At 34.7% G+C, this 19082-nt stretch overlaps 2 pseudogenes; both read right to left on the bottom strand.

Annotated features, from left to right (window-relative positions):
- LOC149565937 (uncharacterized) overlaps nucleotides 1-19082 on the bottom strand; it is a 289704-nt pseudogene that overhangs the window by 57575 nt on the left and 213047 nt on the right.
- Nucleotides 17205-17974, bottom strand: LOC149565939 (brassinosteroid-responsive RING protein 1-like; annotated as a pseudogene).

Below are 19082 nucleotides of genomic sequence, written 5' to 3'. Positions count from 1 at the left end.
TTGAAGGACCAATCAATAGAAACACTCTTGTATTTGATGCTTTTATAGAGCTTATATCTTCCATATTTAAATCTTGTGCACTTTTCTAGCAGTAGATGAAGGAGAACTTGTCTACTTGTAATGAAGAACATGATAATTATGATATTCCAAATAATGATATTCCAAGGTATTTCTATATACAATTAGCTCTAAAATAAACAAATGTGATAGTCAGAGATTATTTAGTTGGGCCATAAATTTAAATTCTACTTATTGTATAGGATCAAAGGATCAAATCATTATAAACAAATCCTTAAAAGCTAATCCAAATCACTTGATGAGCAATTATACAAAGATCCACTTATGGTCGAAGTTTCAAACTTAAACAAAAAGATTTAATTGCATCAAACAAAAGGAGATCTCATTTAGTAGCGAACAATATCTCATTTTTCTTTGAGATTCAAGAGCTGCATAGACTTCAACCTCATTGTTTTCTCTTAGCCCCTATTTTGAAGGTATTCCTTGTACAATCTCTAATGATGTCGCCAACATCACTTGGTCATTGGTTGCCCTTAGAGGCACCATCAAAGTTTATTTCCTTGCCAAGGGATTGTCCCCTCTTGGCCCTTAAATGAGTGAACTATTCTATATGTTAATGCTTTGTTTTGATGCCTTTGTTGATTTGAATAAAAATAGATTTACATGATGTTTAAATTTTTTGTGATTAACTTTATCATATTATTTTCTAATGTTAGTTCTCATATATATGTTGCGTCTCTTGTGTCAAAAGAAATGGATTTTTTTTAAAAAAAATCATACCAAGGTTGGGGTCCCATGGAGGGGGTTTCCTTAAAAATATAGAGGGTGGTTAGGTGAACGGTCCCATGAATTTTTAAAATTTGTTTCAACTTAAAAAGAAGAAGTTTCTTTTAAGGAAGCTAATGTTTTCATAAATGTACTTAAGAATTTAAATTTATGATGCCATTGTTTTATTACTATCATAATTAAGCTAAAAAATGGGAGCTCTTGTTTTGTATGAAAAGATTCCAATTAAACCTTTAGCTCCACCCCCTCCCCAAATTCTTGTTTTTATTTTTTTAATCATGGAGCCCAAGCCCCTCCTAGACGCTTGCCTAACACTCTTTTAAAATCAAATTCTTATATATAAATTCAATAGATGTCTCTAAAGAAAATATGACCCACTTTGTGCTATGTTACTAATTATAAAAATTTTAGTTCCTGCCATAGGTAGGAATACTATTGCATCCATTAGATGCAATTAAAAACTATAAAATGTATTAATTTAACCAATAAGATTCAAGTATTTTTTTTAGGTTCTAAGTTTTTTATAAAAATATGTTGCCTTGCAAGATCCCTGATAGATCTCTTCTGCCGATCTGCTGTAATTTTATATTTTTTAATTTTTTTTCCTTGTTTATTAAAATTTTCTTGCAGAACTAGACAGAAGTTGCAGAAGGGTTTGATTGTTTTATATATTTGATGATTTTTCAATAAGTAATAATAGAAGTACAATAACATGAACTAGTTCTGAAAATGTATTCCAAATACATTTAAAGCAAAGTTGTTTCAAGCAGATTTTTTAAATATATGCCTAATGTGTAACCGAATGAAGATTTACAATAATATCCAAATGATTACAACCAAGAATAAAACCAACCTAAAGGCATGAAGGTGAAATATGAGCCCAAAAGGAAGCTACAACTAGAATCCAACTCTCAAATGTTGCATGTGGGAAAGAATATGGCTACTAGGTGCGACCATATAATTGCAAAGTGCCCACACATGGCTAAAATGCCCAAACCCTAGCTAAAACTCTGACTTAGTACTATTTTCCCCAGAAAAAATAATGCACAATCTCCAAGATGCTTCTGACTGCAAGAGTCCAAACCACTATTTTGGGGTCTACATCCCAAACAAGCAAAGCAAGTGGGGTTGGCATCCCAAATGCTGAAATCTCAGTCAGAGTCCAAAACACAAATCCAAGATGTAATATGTCAATAATGCCTTCAAACTTTGTCTTTACCTCCTTATAACCCACCAAACTTAGCTTGAACCCTAAAAGTGTCTCCATGTGGTGTTGGGTTATAAAATAATATATTTCTCATTTTAAAGTGATCAAGTATCCAGGAAATGACCTTTTTCCCAATAGAAAGAAACCCATTCACAGGAATGCTCTGAGTCAAAAGAGAAATATTTAGAAAATTTCAAGACCTTTCCAATGAGCTATTACACCAAGGGATATTCACCCAGATGAGGCCAAAAAACTCCTTATTACTCCAAAATGGTTGTAACTTAGCCTTATTTAAATTATTAAAATGCTAACTTAGAAGAATATTTAAATATATTAAAATATTTCCCAAATAGCGAACTGATAGCCAAAACACCTCTACAAGGTGAAACTGAACTTGTCACCTTCTATGACTGATGTTGGATAATTTGAAATAATTGATAGTCCATCCCTCAAAATTAGGCATACTCCTAAAAAATAGGAATGTCTCTGAATCTCCTGAAACTGAAACCATAGAATGATCTCGAGAGACTCAAGAACGTAACCCATCTCCACCTCCTAAAATGTAAGAAACTCCTACAATTAAGGAATTGCTCTCAACTACTCTCCTACTGTCTAAAACTCTAGATCTGAACATTGTGTACCCTGATTGAGTCCCTAAACATCATTGCCAACCAAAAAGACTCTAATGATAAGCCAACTTTATCGTCTCTGATGTCCATTCTAGAAAGGGGACATGACAATCCTCCCTTCCCAGAGATTGCTTGTCCATAGGCAATGAATAAACTCCTGTTGCACCAGTTTGATATACACTCCTGGGTGTGTGATATGAAGCAACACATCAAGGATCGCCTAATCAAATGCACTATATAGGATAATACCAAGATCCCACACTAGATGAGAGTGTTCCCACAACCAAGGTGGTAACATACTGGAATCCCTATGAGACAAGGTGTCAAACTAAACAACACTCAAATTCCAACATCAACTGAACTAGCACCCATCCATTAGGTATAAACAGGGATAACTGGATACCTCTGTCATGCCATATCTCTCTGCAAGCACTGTGATACCACTACGAAAGTAAAAATTGTCCAAAGCATCATGTTTGCTAACACCCACATCATCCTGTAACCATGATCTCAAATGAAGTCTATGTGATATAGATGTGATAGCCCATGTTGGAAATTGTTTGACATAATGCTGGATCGTTTGTTGGTCCCACCAATCAATCCTCCCAAACTATTGAGTTAGGTGCCTACAGTTAATAACTCTATCCTCTGAAGATGGGAGCGCACTATCACAACATAGATAGTATATGTCCTACTTCAATAACCCCATAGCCTTATGAAGAGCATGGAAATCTACCATGGAAAATCCTCCACTATCCTGCTCATCAGTCATAAGAGCACTCCAACTGAGTGTAGATAACATCTGTCAAGTGACATCAAAGTGCTCAACCACTATCTCTACCCTCTTGTCATCAACCCTGAGTTGTCTAATCAAGAAATGAGGAGTCTAAAAATGATAGTTCTCAGACATGTGTACTACCTCTGAATCTATGCTATGGTAGAATATTGTGTCAGAGTCATGTACATCATTGTAAGGAGTATCCAATATGCATTCCCTAATGCATGTATCCTCATTTATAGTACTACAACTTTGTACCTCTAAGACCACCTCCTCTGTCAATGATGAAACTACTATCACCACACTATGCTCACTCTCATTAGCTCCCCATGTTTCTACACATACAATTGAATCACGATCTTGGGATTCAGTGTCACTAAGTACACACTACTTTGATTTCTAGGGTATGGTCTAAGAAATCAGACTCATCATGACATGAAGTCTCATCACCATACCTATGTCCAAATTACTCTTTTGTACAAACTCACCAAAATAATCCAATCCCTTTGTAATGTCCCCGTTTTGGCTGACATAATTTTGCGTGCTAGATTAGTCTATCATGGACTCTCGTAGACGGGCGGTTGTGATGAGAGAGTCATTATGGCATTTATTTGGTGATTGGATAGCTCATTATGCTCTTGGAGATATTATTTTATTTATATTTTATCATCATTTTTATATGGGGCCTACATGTTATAATTTTAAGTTGAGTTACACTTTTTTATAAAATTATTTATTATAAAAGTGCATTATAATGGGATTTTATAATGGACATTTCTAGAAGTTCTTAGTAACTTCTTAGGAAAGGATGCTTCTAGAAGTCCTTAGTAACTTCTTAGAAAAGTAAATTAATGGACGGCTTGGCCTCTCATTTGGACATACCAGATTTGATAATTCTACTACATTTTCTCTTGAGCATTTGTGGCACCATCTAGGTCTACAAATATTCAACATAATCCTTGAGAACGATACCTCTCAAGAGATTGGATAACTGAGGAAGTGAAAGACCTTCTGAAGGGTTGCACTTTGGAAGTGGTATTCAACCATTTCAAGTTAAGCTTAATTTGAATACTCAGACTACCCGAGGGTTTGAGTTTTTGGAAGTAGTCCGAAAAAAGCAGTTCGAAAAAGCAGGCCCGAAAAAGCAGATCCGAAAAAGTAGTCTGAAAAAACAAAGCAAAAAAGAAGATCTAAAAAAGCAAGTGAAAAAGTAGAACAGAAAAAAGCAAAGCAGAAAGGCAGCATTGGAGAAAAATATTACAGTCGTCTACAATTAGGTTCCTTTGGATATTACATGCATTGTTCTTAACATTTAGATGCATATTAGGAGGTAAGGCAATAGGTGAAATTTGTAACTGATTTAAACATTATTCATGTGGATGTAAGCCAAGAGTTTTGGCCATTTCATACTAGCATTGTAGTTGACATTTCATGTGCAATAAAGGAGACATAAGTTGCTGGTCTAATATAGTGTAATTGAATATGTATTTATCATTCATGATCAACTTATTAGATTGCATGCCAATTGTTTGACAAAATGTAAATTGGCTGTAGGTTCTTTTTTTGGCATAAATAATGTTATAATTTTGCATCCCAATTGTTTGTCAAAATTACTAGTTGTTGTTGCTGCATATTGCAAGTAGTTTCAGTCACATATATGCATTGAATATTGTCAAAATAAGTTGCACATTCATGTTAGGTCATTATTTAGTCAATTTAGAGTCTACTTGCAAGTGTTCTTATTGATGCTAAGTGAAGGAAAGAGCCATAAAAGAAAACTGAACTTTGATATCAGTCATATGACCCTTGTATGCAAAGCATTTTCTTGAACCTTTATCAACATTTTGGGATCAGATTTGAGTCGGGTCATTACACTGGTATCAGAGCTAGATTATCCTGCCATCCTAGTGGGTTCAAACACAATGAAAAGGTGGTGATATGAAAAATTGGAATGTTCAATCTTTAACTCATCACTATAATTAAAGAAGAATCAAGGCTCATCTAAACATAAGACAAGAGGAGCAGGGAAATCTAGAGGATCATATTGATACAGGTGAACAGGTTATTGGCAATATGGGGGATAGGAATACTAGGGATTCTGGAGAGGACATATTTTTATAGTTATTAGAGACCTTGGCATAGGGACAACGATTAGTAGAACAAATGACACAAGAACAGAATCAAAGGTTGGAGCTTATGATGCAGATGATGGCTTGTCAAATGGGGTTGAATGCTAACATGGGTGGTGGAAATAATCAAAATGGTAATCATTCGAATGGGAATAACTAGGATGGGACACAAAATGGAGGTGAACAAGCTAGGAACAATGTCAATCATGTACCCCAGCAAGCTAGGATAGTGAGTTCAAGGCCTATGATTCCCACATTTCCTCCTAGAGCTCCAGAGCAGCTAGAACTAGAGCCCTTGATCACTGATATACATGATCATCTGAGGAAAGATTGGGAAGCTAGAGGACCAAACTTTATTGTTACAATCACCTTTAGGGAGTATATGGATTTGTAGATGAAACGTATGCCATGTGGACACGATAGGAACCAGAATTATGAGCTACAAAAGAAAGTAGGGAAACTTCAATTACCATATTATGATGGCTCGAGGAAGTCTACAGCAAGAGCTTGGGTTCAAAAGCTTGACACATACTATCAATTGAACCCTATGCCTGAAGAAGAAGCTATTAAATACACAGCAATTCATCTGGATGGATTAGCACATGAGTGGTGGCATCATGGTATGGTCACTATGGGTCATGCACACATTACCTCATATGTGGAGTTTACGGAGAGACTGATTGAATGTTTTGATAGGAAGGATCTAGAACTCCATTTCAAGGAGTTAGCACATATGGTAGGGACTTGATTTTCTTTTACAATCGGGTCACATGTTGATGATGATATGAGTATGTCTAGCATTCACACTCCGGATTTAGAGATTGTAGTGGGTACAATAGACAGGTGCGTGAAGTCAATTGGTATTGATCACATTACTTAGGTGAGGAGTTTACTTGAGTTGCCTGTTGATTTTCGTTCATGGATTAGTTGTTGGGATCCTTATCTTAGTACTTGGGAATGTTTTGATCAGAGATGTCTATCATTTTTTGGTAATAGTATCTGTTGCACCATCATGGACTTGATTAGTAGTTTACCAGGTGTAGTTCTCATCCATGCCAACAGCTTGTCTGATGCTGGAATTAGTTTTTATACACTTGTGTTGGGCATTGTTCATGTATCCAATCGACCATTCTTGTTGGAATGGGTTGATGATCTCTTAGATATGATAGAGTTTACATAAGAGTCCCAGGATTTGATTATTACAAATGACACCCAGGGGGATGTTGTGGGCAGTGTCTAGGACTTAGTCTCTTTAGTGGGTTCCTTTGATATAGAGGTTTATGTTGATGCTTCAGTCACTCCGTTTGATGATACAAGTTTAGCAGTTGGACTACAGAATTTGGATGGCAGTATTACAGACGATAGCTATTCTGAGGTTACTCATTTGGACAGTGTACCAGGGGTAGAGTTTAGGAGTTTGACCAACCAACACAATCATGTGTCTAGTCAGTTGAGAGTTAGTAAGCGAGACATTGCTATCATTTGTGAGCATTTTGATGTTGCTCGTCAATTGTTAGTAGTTTATGGATGGGGTTCTCCTACTAGTGATGAGCGGGGAGGCAGTTATCTTTCCTTAATAGAGATCCACTCTTTATGGGAGGCTATCCGAATTTTGAGACAAAATTATACGCAGTTGGTAGCCGATATAAATTATCTTATGGAGTGGGGCAGTATAGCATATGACACATTATTGGTCAAGGAAGATGAGGTGAGTGAGCTTACTCAACAGCTCAAGGTGACTTCTGAGTTCCTTGAGAGTACATAGTTGGCTTTTGAGGAGTCACATTTTCATTTGGCTGAGGTGACCATGGAGTTAGAGCGACTTTAGTCTTTACCAAATTCTGTATAGTCACAGACCGCGGTGTTTGGTGATCTGAGGATGTCCATGGTCAAGGTTGATAGAGGTAGTGGAGATGAGGATATATTTTTCCTCGATACTAGTATTGGCATGTTTGGTTTGTTTCCACTGGAGGCAGGTTCAATTGAGTTGGACGCTGCAACTGAGCATGGTGGTATGTTTGACTTGGTGGTGGTCTCTACTACAGATGGCAAGGAGACTAGTGATGTTGTATTAGAGATCATGTGTGATGTTGGTGAGTCAACAGTTGGCATGGTTCCTGCTAGTGACACTACTCCCTTGGCAATATCTTCGAAAGTAGTAGTTAGTTTTGGCTTGGTTAGTGATCAGTTGCAGTGGGTTGCATGACATGTGTATGGCGAGCTGTCGACTGAGGCTGGTTCTTTTAATCAACATTATACTACAGGGTATGTTCATCAGTTTGCATTGGATCTAGGTGTTGAGGACTTGATGGCCGTCAGATTTGGTTTGGGTTCTAGTTCTTGCTATCTATCATGTGATGACTATTCGCCATCAGCGATGCAAAGGAGTTATGGTTATGAGATAGTGGTTGGTGATTTGTTAAGTTGTACTGATTGTAGTAGGTGTATAGTGTGTGGATTCTTTGTATTTGGTGCAGTTTCATGCGGGAGTGGTCACTCCACAAAATTGACTTGTACATATGGATTTGGACACACGAAAAATGTAGGGTTTCCATTAATCCACACCAACTTAGACCTCAACTGAGGATAGTTCCTCTGTATAGCATGAACCGCCTCTTCAAGCTAAATTGGGTTTACACAATGTTCAAAAATGTAAAAGCTAGTACTGTGATTCCCCTTCCTACGCCTAAAGCCTTGCATCTGTCGTACATTGTTTTCCAATACTAACGATAACAATTGTTATGTCTCTGTTAGAAAAATATGGCTAAATATATGCTCCCATAACTCCTACGATTGCTAGTGACATTCCAATTTATTAGACATAATTAATAATAGTTGATATTACCATTACTTGTATTCATTAACAGGTATAAAGAAAATTTATTATCCAATAAAACTGGATTCAATGATCCATGTGGCAAATGGAATGCCAGTTTATTTGGACAAGGGGAAGTGGGTTGTGACACATTTGCTGGCAAAATTGAATTCCTGATCAAAGTGAAGATGAAGAAGATTGTAGTAACCTAGTATAAACAACAATAAATATATACAACTAATTTGTAGATTAAAAAGCCAACCATCTAACAAAACAAAGGAGTAAATGCCCCAAATTAGAGAATTCTACTTAAGAAGTAAAAAGACACACAAATGAAATAAGCTAACCCTCATGAAATTAATGAAGCTTATTGAGAAGTTCTTGTGTAGATCAATTCATAATATTAATGATATAGGGGAGAGGACCCAGTAGTCGTGCACCCTAACTTTGGACCACTCAAAACCCATCATAATGATGAAATTTTTTTATTTTTATTTTTTAAATGTGTTCTTCACCTTGTTAACTACTTATAACTAAGGTTTGGATTTATTAGATTCAAAATTAATATCAATTATATGCGTCGTAGTAAAAACTATTCAAATTCACCTTTTTCTAATGTCCTACCTATCATAGTCGATTACCACCCCCCATCTTTAGTTTATCAAGTCCCAATAGTTGAACAATATATCATGTTAAAATTTTAATATATGTGATTTATATAAACACGCAACATCTATTAATTACTCAAAATAAGATTTTTATTTAATTGACAATGATTTAGAATAAATGGCGTGTGTCTATGTTAAATTGTGAAGTACCTATTTCTTAGACAAATTGTATTCTATCCTAAATGTGAAAAAATCTAATAATAAGTCATAAAAAAACAAACCCCTGAACACATTTTGCCCCAACCCTAAACCTAATATACGAGCATTTGTCATTCCTTGTGCGATGCTTCGTTGCAACGCTTCTTGCCGCCACATGCCCACTGGTCTGCAAGGAGATAACTGGAAGCCACAATGGGAATCTCTGCTATGGACGCCACGATTCTCAATCAACACTGCAATGGACGCCACAATTCTCAATCAATGCTGCAATGGACGCCTCTCTTGCCGAGATCTGTGATTAGGGCTGCGGGATTCCCAGCCTTACGACTTGTGATGGGTGCAGAAAGATATAAAAGTATACATTGTTGCTGCTTTGTACGTTGAGGCCACTCTTGCACGCCCTGGGAACTTCTGGACTCACATTTTCGACAAAAGCTAGAAACCCCGATGGAGTAGATGATATTCAAATGGAGGCACGAAATGGATGGTGGGTTTCGTAGCGAAGGTGGGTTTTTAATTTTTGGAAAGGGTTTCGTAGTGAAGGTGGGTTTTGATTTTTAGAAAACCCTTTCCAGATCTAATGTGGTTTTGAAATGTTATTAAGAAGATTAAGAATCTTTCTATCTTTTTCTATTATTTTTATATTTTGAAATGTTCAGGTTTTGGGTGGAAACACTAGGCCATGCTTAATAATATGCAATACCTGTTCCTATAGATGATTAGTCATAGAATCTCAAGGATTATATCAAACTGTAAGAGGAATGACCTCAACACTGCATAGGATAAATTTCCAACAGTCTCATTTCTGTGTAGATGGCATCAATGGCTTTAGTTGGAATTTATAACATATATTTTCACTGATATTTTTTTGCACATACAGGTTGGCAAAGGAGAGTTTTAGTTACTTATAAAATGTGTCTATTGACACAAGTATTATGAAGAATTTGAGATTTCTTGAGCAGGTAAGGTCTTTTTAGACCTTAATGGGCAATGAAGTATTCAAACAGAAACCCCAAATGTTTTCATGCTTAACACATAATTAGTTCAAAGTGCAAGCTACCTTTTTAGCCACAAATTCAACAAGAGTGGCTTCAAATAATATGTTGCTTGGTTTCTTTACTGTGTATGCCATTGGAACCTACCTTGTTCTTTGTCTGGAAGCCTATAACAGCCACCAATAATTATTTGAAAATAAAATCTTTAACAGTGTCAGAATTCTAGAAATAATGTGCAACATTGTCATTCCCAATTTAGAAAGTTGAAATGAAATTTCTACCTTATTCCTGTCATTTTCGTGCTATTCACAATGGCTATGCATATGTTGGCTGACAATGAAAATGAAATTTTTTTTTGACTGTTTATTGGATTATATATGCAGCATGACAATGAAAATAATAAAAAATTGTGATTTGTATTTAAATTTTTTTTTTTAATATAAATACTTTAGGTTCCATTAAAGATGGATTATATGTATCTGCTACATGGGTAATATGGGGAAGATGGTAATATCTCAGTAAAATGGTAAGATGGTAATATCTCAGAAAAATGGTTACAGTATAGAATTTTATCATTTCTATCTTTTTAGCATTAGTATCTAGATTATTATCATCTTTGTTGTGGCTGATGCAAGGAGTTATGTGGCTGATTATAAATTAATTTGCAGGTAATATGTAACTTTGGGCTATTGAATTTGATGTCAAATTGGCAGGGCATGACTCGCAGGTTGGGGAAAGAGGGTTTCAACTATGTCGAAAATGTGTCTATTGACACAACTACATTAAAGATTTTGAGATTTTTTGAGCAAGTAAGGTCTTTTTAGACCTTACTAGGCAATGACCCATCTATCCGTTTTTCTTCTTTTCGATTGTCATTATTTTTTGTGTAATGAATTTAATGTGATATTTTTTCCTGAGTTTTGTATTTCAGTCTATAATATGAATTTTGTTGTTGTAGAACAATTTATTTTGCTGGAAAGAGTCTTTGTTTTTATACTATGGATTTTATTAAAAATTATGATCATATACTTACAATCTAATGTATAAATTTCCTTTGTAAAATATGTTATTCTTCTTAGGTTGGATTATACATTTCATCAAATCTCATATGTTGACATAGGCAAACCTTCAAAGTAAGATTGACATTTGTGTCTGGGAGAAATTAGATGTATTTCATAACTATAATGATAGTCCATAGAAGATTACAAAATGACAAACTTGTCATTGGGAAATCAACATACCCAACAAAATGACTAGCTCGTATAGAAGAGGTATTTTAGAAGGAGCAGTCTATAGGTGTATAACAAAATGACCAGCTTGTATATAAGATGTATTATCGAAGGGCTAGTCTATAAGATATAACAAAATGACCAGCTAGAAGCAATATATTTTGTGCAAATATTCCTCCTCATTGCATTGTTTATCTGTTCAAAATATTCAAGTCAGTCTATAAGATATATAACAAAATGACCAGCTTGTATATAAGATGTATTGTCGAAGGGCCAATCTATAAGATATAACAAAATGACCAGCTGGAAGCAATATATATTGTGCAAATATTCCTCCTCATTGCATTGTTTATCTGTTCAAAATATTCAAGTCTTTTTAGTCTTCATTGTAGCATCAGCCTTCATTGCAGTGTCAATCTTCATTGCAACATCAGTTTTCATTGCAGTATCATTAGTTCACCATGAACCCAGGGAAGGGTTCTGGCTGCTCCTCAACATTATCTGTTGTAGGACTTTCTGGACTAGCTAAAACAACCTGTGGTGTGATGGGAGTCATTTTACCAAATATATTTTCATCCAACATTCTACCTATTTGGAATTGTTTGATTGGAGAATGAGGGGGGCTTTGGCTACAAGTATTATGAATGTTCTGAAGGGCAGCATAGCTAGGTGATAGAATGTTGTACATATCCCTTAAAATTTGATGATGCTCAGGTAAGGGGGTTGTTGGAGTACTATGTTGGCCTGCTTTATTTGCATCTGGTTCAAGAGAAGTAGCTAAAGAACTCCCCTCTCCAATATTTGGTAGCTTACCTTTTGCTAGCTGACTTCTTCTACAATTCATCTTTTCTTTCTTTTTCAACTCCCTCTCCTTTTGATGTTGCACCTTTTCCTCTTGCTTCCTTTGTTTTATTATTTGTCTTTCAAGTTTCTGTTGATCTTTCCTTTTTCTCATCTCAGTTTGATGAATTTTCTTTTCCTCTAGCTATTTTTTCTTCCTTTCTTTCAACTCTATAAGTTCGACCTTCCTTTCTTCTTGTCTCTCCTACAACATTATGTACTCATTAGATGTAAGTATTTGAGATTTTCTTCCCAATCTAAGAGAAGTATTATCAGATAGATTGAGTCTCTTTGTAACCCTTTCAACTGGTAGCTTCAAAAAACTTCTTAATGATCCTTGACTGCATAAAGTTTGTTCATCTTCTGTCTGTAAAGCTACAGATCTCTTCAGTGCATCTAGATTATGTTCAGTATATTCCAGATTTGAACCATCTAGATTATCTTCAGTATGACTATCTTCAACTTCATTACCTTCCAAATATGGAGTCTCCCAATTTTTTGTTTCAGCATAATAATGAACTGCTTCTTCTCTTGGCATTGGAGGTGGAGAAGGAATAGATAATGAAATGCCTTCATCTAGAAAATCAATATGCACTCCCAATTCTTTTGCTCCTTCTTTAACCCAATTAGGTGGATCAAACTGTGTTGGCAAACTCATTTAATCATGTAGGTCATTTCCAAATTGTGTTTGGCTAATTTCTGTTGGTGAACTTGTGTTTTCATTTGCAACATCTTTCTTTTGTTTTGCCATTTCTGCCACACAATTTTTAATGACATCATTATCATAATAACCAACCAAGTTTAAAATACTTTCAATTCCTATAGCATCATTTTCATCTTCAACAGTGAATGCATTACTTGGCTTCATGTCATTACATAGAGCATCTCTATTCAATGGCCAAATTCCAGTCCTTCGGAAGCCAACTGTAATATTATCAGGCACAAGGGCAAGTTTGAAAGCTTTGCTTGCAAGTTCAGCCAATTCTGTTCTCTTGATTTCTATGTGTGGATGTTTGGCCATCCATTTTGATCTTTGAGATTTGAAATATGCCTTAAATGGAGAAAATACACTTACATCTAAAGGTTGTAGTCGATGACTAGTATGGGTAGGCAATGTAAGAAGATCTATGCCTAAAGATCTTGCCTCTTGAATTGTGGCAAAGGCAACATGGCTTCCATGCCCATCAAAAATGAGTAGATGCCTATTTTTGGATGAAGCACCACCTAGAACTGATCTAGCAAAATGATGCAACCAATTTAGGAACAATTCTTTTGTCATCCAAGCATGTGGTTGTGCTGCCATGCAAGCTCCTGCTTTACAGTGAGCAATGCAATTTTGAAGCCTTCTTTTTGCTTTGAAAAGGTAGAAGCCTGGTATGCTTTGACCTGCTGCATTGACACAACACAGAATAGTGATCCATTCTCTACTTTTAGATAATATTTGAGGCACACTTTTACTTCCCAACTTTGCAATCACTCGCATCCCACAATTTCTACCTGCTTGCACTCCTGTTTCATCACAGTTCCATATGTGAGTTGGTTCATAATGATGACAATCATACAATGTTGTCAAATTATTATAAAAATCTGCCACAATACTTGGTCGCAGCATGAATGCTCTATCCCTATCTAGACCCTCTACAGTCCGCATTGTCAAATCTGGATGGCGTTTGCAGAATCCAACGCACCATGATCTACCTGGTAAGCCATTTTTGAATGGATTTGGCCTTGTTTGGAAAATGTGGGCCACATGTGACTTAAGTTGAGTTACCTCCAATCCACGACCAAGTTGAGCTAAATCTTTACACCACTCAAAAACTTCTAGCTCTTCTTCCAAAGATAGAATTGTTGGCGGTTCCCTAGTTTTCGTTGGTGTAAGTCCTGATAACTAGTAGGATAAGCTGCTAACAGGGATTCCCCACTTCTTTTCTGATCCTCTTATTGAAAAATAATTATCTTCAACATCTTCAACGACATTTTCCATATCCTCTTTTGTCCATTGATTGCCTTGGATCCTTCTCTTATTTTTCTGATGTTTAGAAGATTTAACAACTCCACATAGATTGTCTGTATTGTTGACAACAAGATTGTGATTTGTATTATCAGGAATTGGCTTGGCTGAATTGTCCCCATCATCAGAGTCAACAGCATGTAATTTAACACCTCGATGACAATGAGGTGTCAATTTTCAGGCAGTTCGTTTGCTCCTTCTCTTTCCTGCTGTCATAATGCCTAAATAGAAAACATCATATATTAACCACAATAAACATATTGTCTCTCATAGAAATAAAATTTTCACCTATCTATCATTTTCCATCATATAATGTGCTATTATCTTTTTAAGGATTATTATGTTTTCTCCCATAAATGACTTCATATAGTATGTTGGTTTCTTGTTCAATATCTCTCTTAGAAAAGAATTTTCTGTCACAACAATTCCACAAATAACTTCATGCTATGTGGTGGATTTTGACAGAAATATTTGTTATATTCCATCATGTAATATTTTCTATATTCCATCATATAATATATGTTATATTTCTTCATATAATCTCTGTTATATTCCATCATCTACTATATTCCATCATATAATATTTGTTGTTCGAAAGATTTGCTAAACAAATAACAACATACATTATATGGACTATGGACAATAACGTCTAGAAATAACAGCATACATTATATGGACTATAACATATTTATATAACAGATAACAACATATATTATATGATGGACTGTAACATATTTATGTAATGGATTATGATAGAAATTATATAAAATGTTGTTATTTTTTGGGAGAAAATTTAATAATTCCTATAAATAATGCCATACTATATTATCCTATGTGTTGAAGAATCAACAACATAACAACATACATTGGTGAAAAGAATAACATCATGCATTATATGATGGATTATGATAGAAAAGTATAGTGTGTGGTTATTTTTTGGGGAGAAAATTCAATCATTCTTATAAATAACATCATACTGTAATATATCAATGATAAATTACCTAGATAAATTACTGGGCCCTCTTATATCTTGAGTAGCAGATGATATATGCAGTCCCTCTGAGTGCTCACAGAGAAGTCTGATATTCTACAATGTTAGCACAAAGAATATTTTGGTGAAAAGAATAACAACATGCATTATATGATGGATTATGATAGAAAGGTATAGTGTGTTGTTATTTTTTGGGGAGAAAATTGAATCATTCTTATAAATAACATCATACTGTAATTCATCAATGATAAATTACATGGATAGATTATTGGGCCCTCTGATTTCTTGAGCAGCAGATGATATATGCAGTCCTTCTGAGTGCTCACAGAGAAGTCTGATATTCTACAATGTTAGCACAAAGAATATAGAGAAAGTTAAAATGCTTATATGTATATTACTGGTAAAATGCTTAAAATGCTTAGCACAAACAATATATATTATTGGTAAAATGCTTAGAACAATATATATTACTGGTAAAATGCTTGGTTTTATTAGGCCCTCTGATATCGTGAGCAGCAGGCCCTCTGATATCCTAAGCAACAGATGTTGTATGCAGTCCCTCTAAATCTTCTAATATCTTGAGCAGCAAATGTTGTATGCAATCCTTCTGAATCCTTTGATATCCTGAGCAACAGATATTATACGCACTTCCTCTGAATGCTCACAGAGAAGTCTGAAATTCTGCAATGTTAGCAACAAATATTATCTACACTCCCTCTGAATGCTCACAGAGAAGTCTAAAATTCTACAATATTAGCATAGAGATGTTGATAGATTATGTGCTGAGGGAGAATTTTAATTCAAAGTAGTCTGAGCTGATAGAGGAGTATTAATAAATTTTTTTCCCCTCCAACAATTTGAAATTGAAATTGAAATCTCCTTCCTTTCAAATCAAGGCTTGGTTGATCCGTGGCTTTCAACTTCTATAATTTGAGTAGTTGGCAATTGATTGTGTGGTTTCCAGTAGGAATTTGAATTTGAATTTTATTGAATTTATTGTTTGATTTTTTAACAGCAGATTTTGAAATGATGTTGCATTAATTGTCTAGTTTGGATGAAGTGGGGAGCTCAAAGATATCTATGTTTACAATGCAGGTACTCTAGCTTGCTTGTTGAAGACTCCAATTCCACCGGTTGGATTCAAAATTTGTCAGAGATGGGATGGGTTGTTGAAATGATGTGTATTTATTTATGGTTGGATATGCATTGGATGTTGAACAGAGATGGGATGAGTTGTTGAAATAATGTGTATTTATTTATGGTTGGATATGCATTGGATGTTGAACAACTGTACAACAATAATTATTTGAGAAGAAAGTTAAGAGTTCATGTCTTGTCCATGAGTTTGGACAACTTTCTTTAAAAATTGTGTAGTTAGAAATACAATGTTTTATATATCATTCTTTATATTGTGTAAAGAGTATGGTGGATAATGAAAACTAACATTTTATGTTGGTTAGTATGACACATATAATGAATATTTTTTGTTTACAAATGGTATCAATTTTATTGAATGAATGATATAAAAAGATAAATTTGTAATGATTTAGTTTTAAATAATTATTAGTAAATAAAATGATCAAAATCAATATCTTACTGTTCAATCAATAGGGTATATTGTTATCATAACTAGCTTAGAACATCTTAACTACCCTCACAACAATTGGTACATGTTCAGCTACCTGGTCCTCTCCTCTAATTGTATTTATGGTTCAAATCTTATTTTATTCAAAAGAGGGTATAACCAGAATTATAAATCTAGGATGAAGCATCATTTCTTCCAACATAAATGAAATAATGACAAATTTGATGAAATCAATGGATGATTGCAACCAATTCCATGAAAATAATGAACCACTATAACTAGATTCTCTTTACTTTCCCATGGTTCAAATCCTAGAAGCGCAAGTCTCCCCTGTTTTGACTCATCTTTACACTTAAAACTACCGTTGAATGAAACAATAATCGTACTAGGTACCAGAATTGAACTGCTGACAATCAATTTCCCTCTTTCCCTGTAAAACAGTTGAAGCACAAAAACAAAGAAAGGATCCCCATTTCATTCTAAACACTAGCAGATCAAATGCCTCAAATTTAATGAAATACTCGAAAGAAATAAAAAACACGGAAATAGATTTATCAAACCCTCATGAAATCAGTATCCAAAAGTTAGAGGTTTGCTCCTCTGCCAAAATTTTGAATCATCTGCATTTGATCAACACTTTCAATCGCTGGAAGCAGAGGATGTTTGCAGAAAGGACAGGTATCCTGATCATTATCAATCCATTTATCCAAACAATTTGTTGTGAAAAATGTGGCAGAAATTGCAAAGCTCGCGGATTTCATCGTCTTGTCCAAAAGATCTCAAGCAGATCGCGCACACAAAATCCTCAGAAATCTCAATCAACTCCTCTGCAAAATCTCAGAATTTAATGACAGGCAAACTCTGCTTAATCATTTTCCCTGAAGAAGAAGAAGAAATGGCAGATGAAATTTTCGGTAATTCTTGCCTCAAATAGCTCTCTTCTTCTGGCGCCGCGCTCAGCCCAAGACTAGAAAGAAAGCAGAGTGTTTTATTTTGTACATACGCCATGGCTGATGCCGAGTGGAGCAGAACTCTGGGAATAGCGATATTACGAAAACCTACAGAAAATCCCATGGCGGAAGAATTCTTCAGAAAATAGGCACTCCAAGTAAGTGTAGACTGAAACGTGTAATGAAAGGTTAGATCTGCAATGCTCCGGCATTTCCAAAAATATATTTGTAAGCGGTTCTAGACGAAGATGGAAAACCGCCGGTTTAAAATCATCCATCTTTTCAACGTCAAAGGCAACACTCTTCCTTTTCTTATAATTATGGGACAAGAGTAGTTTTTTCTTTTTCCAACCTAGCATTTAAGGGGAGGTTTGAAGTTTATAGTAATATAACCATAGAAGTATTTCATAATTTATTTACGTTAGAAATAAGTCATATATAATTTATTCATAGATGTGAATTGGTATGACTTTTATATATGAGATTTCTTAAGTTCCACTCTCACCTACTAATGTATGTAGCATGATCTACTTTGTTTTTAAAAAAATATTAATTTAAAAAATATAAGTTCTCTACTACTAATTAATTCAAACATATATAGAAAGTTAACACATCTAATGATATGTAAGTTGAATTCATTTATTTTAATCTTTTACCTACTATTTAAACAGACATATCACATGCACCTAGCCTTACTTTATCCTTATATACACATACTTAGTATGACCACTTTATCATATATTCATCACATTTTTCTTGTACTTGATTTCATTTAGTACTCAACCATTTGCATGTGACATTTTCATCAATTATGATCAAGTTTATAAGTATCTTATGATTAGCCACTTGAAAATGACCAATTCCATCACCAAATGCCGTTTTGTAGTTGTGAACACGACCCTTCATTTTTTAAAATTGAAATTTGGTTGATAAGATCCCTTTATTTGTACTCTTAAGTTAAACACATGCTTTGTGAAATCTAATGTTATGTGTTAGTACTTTAATTTTAGTATGTCCAATCATCCACCATCTCAAGCATTCTCTTTCATAATTGAGCATTGAAGGAACAATCATTGGAAACACACTTGGATTTGATGCTTTAAAAAGAGTATAAATGTTAACATCATTGTAGAACTCATGTCTTCCATGTTTAAATCTTTGTGCACTTTTCTATCGATAGATGAAGAAGAACTTGTCTATTTATAATAAAGAATGATATTCCAAGGTATTTCTATATACAATTAGCTCTAAAATAAACAAAAGTGATAGACAAAGATTATTTAGTTGAGCAA

This window comes from Cupressus sempervirens, chromosome 3, assembly GCF_028749045.1.
Source record: "Cupressus sempervirens isolate cs-2001-9-10 chromosome 3, ASM2874904v1, whole genome shotgun sequence".
Classification (NCBI taxonomy): domain Eukaryota; kingdom Viridiplantae; phylum Streptophyta; class Pinopsida; order Cupressales; family Cupressaceae; genus Cupressus; species Cupressus sempervirens.
The sequence above is the reverse complement of the archived record's forward strand: the minus strand, read 5'-3'. Positions and strand labels throughout refer to the sequence as shown.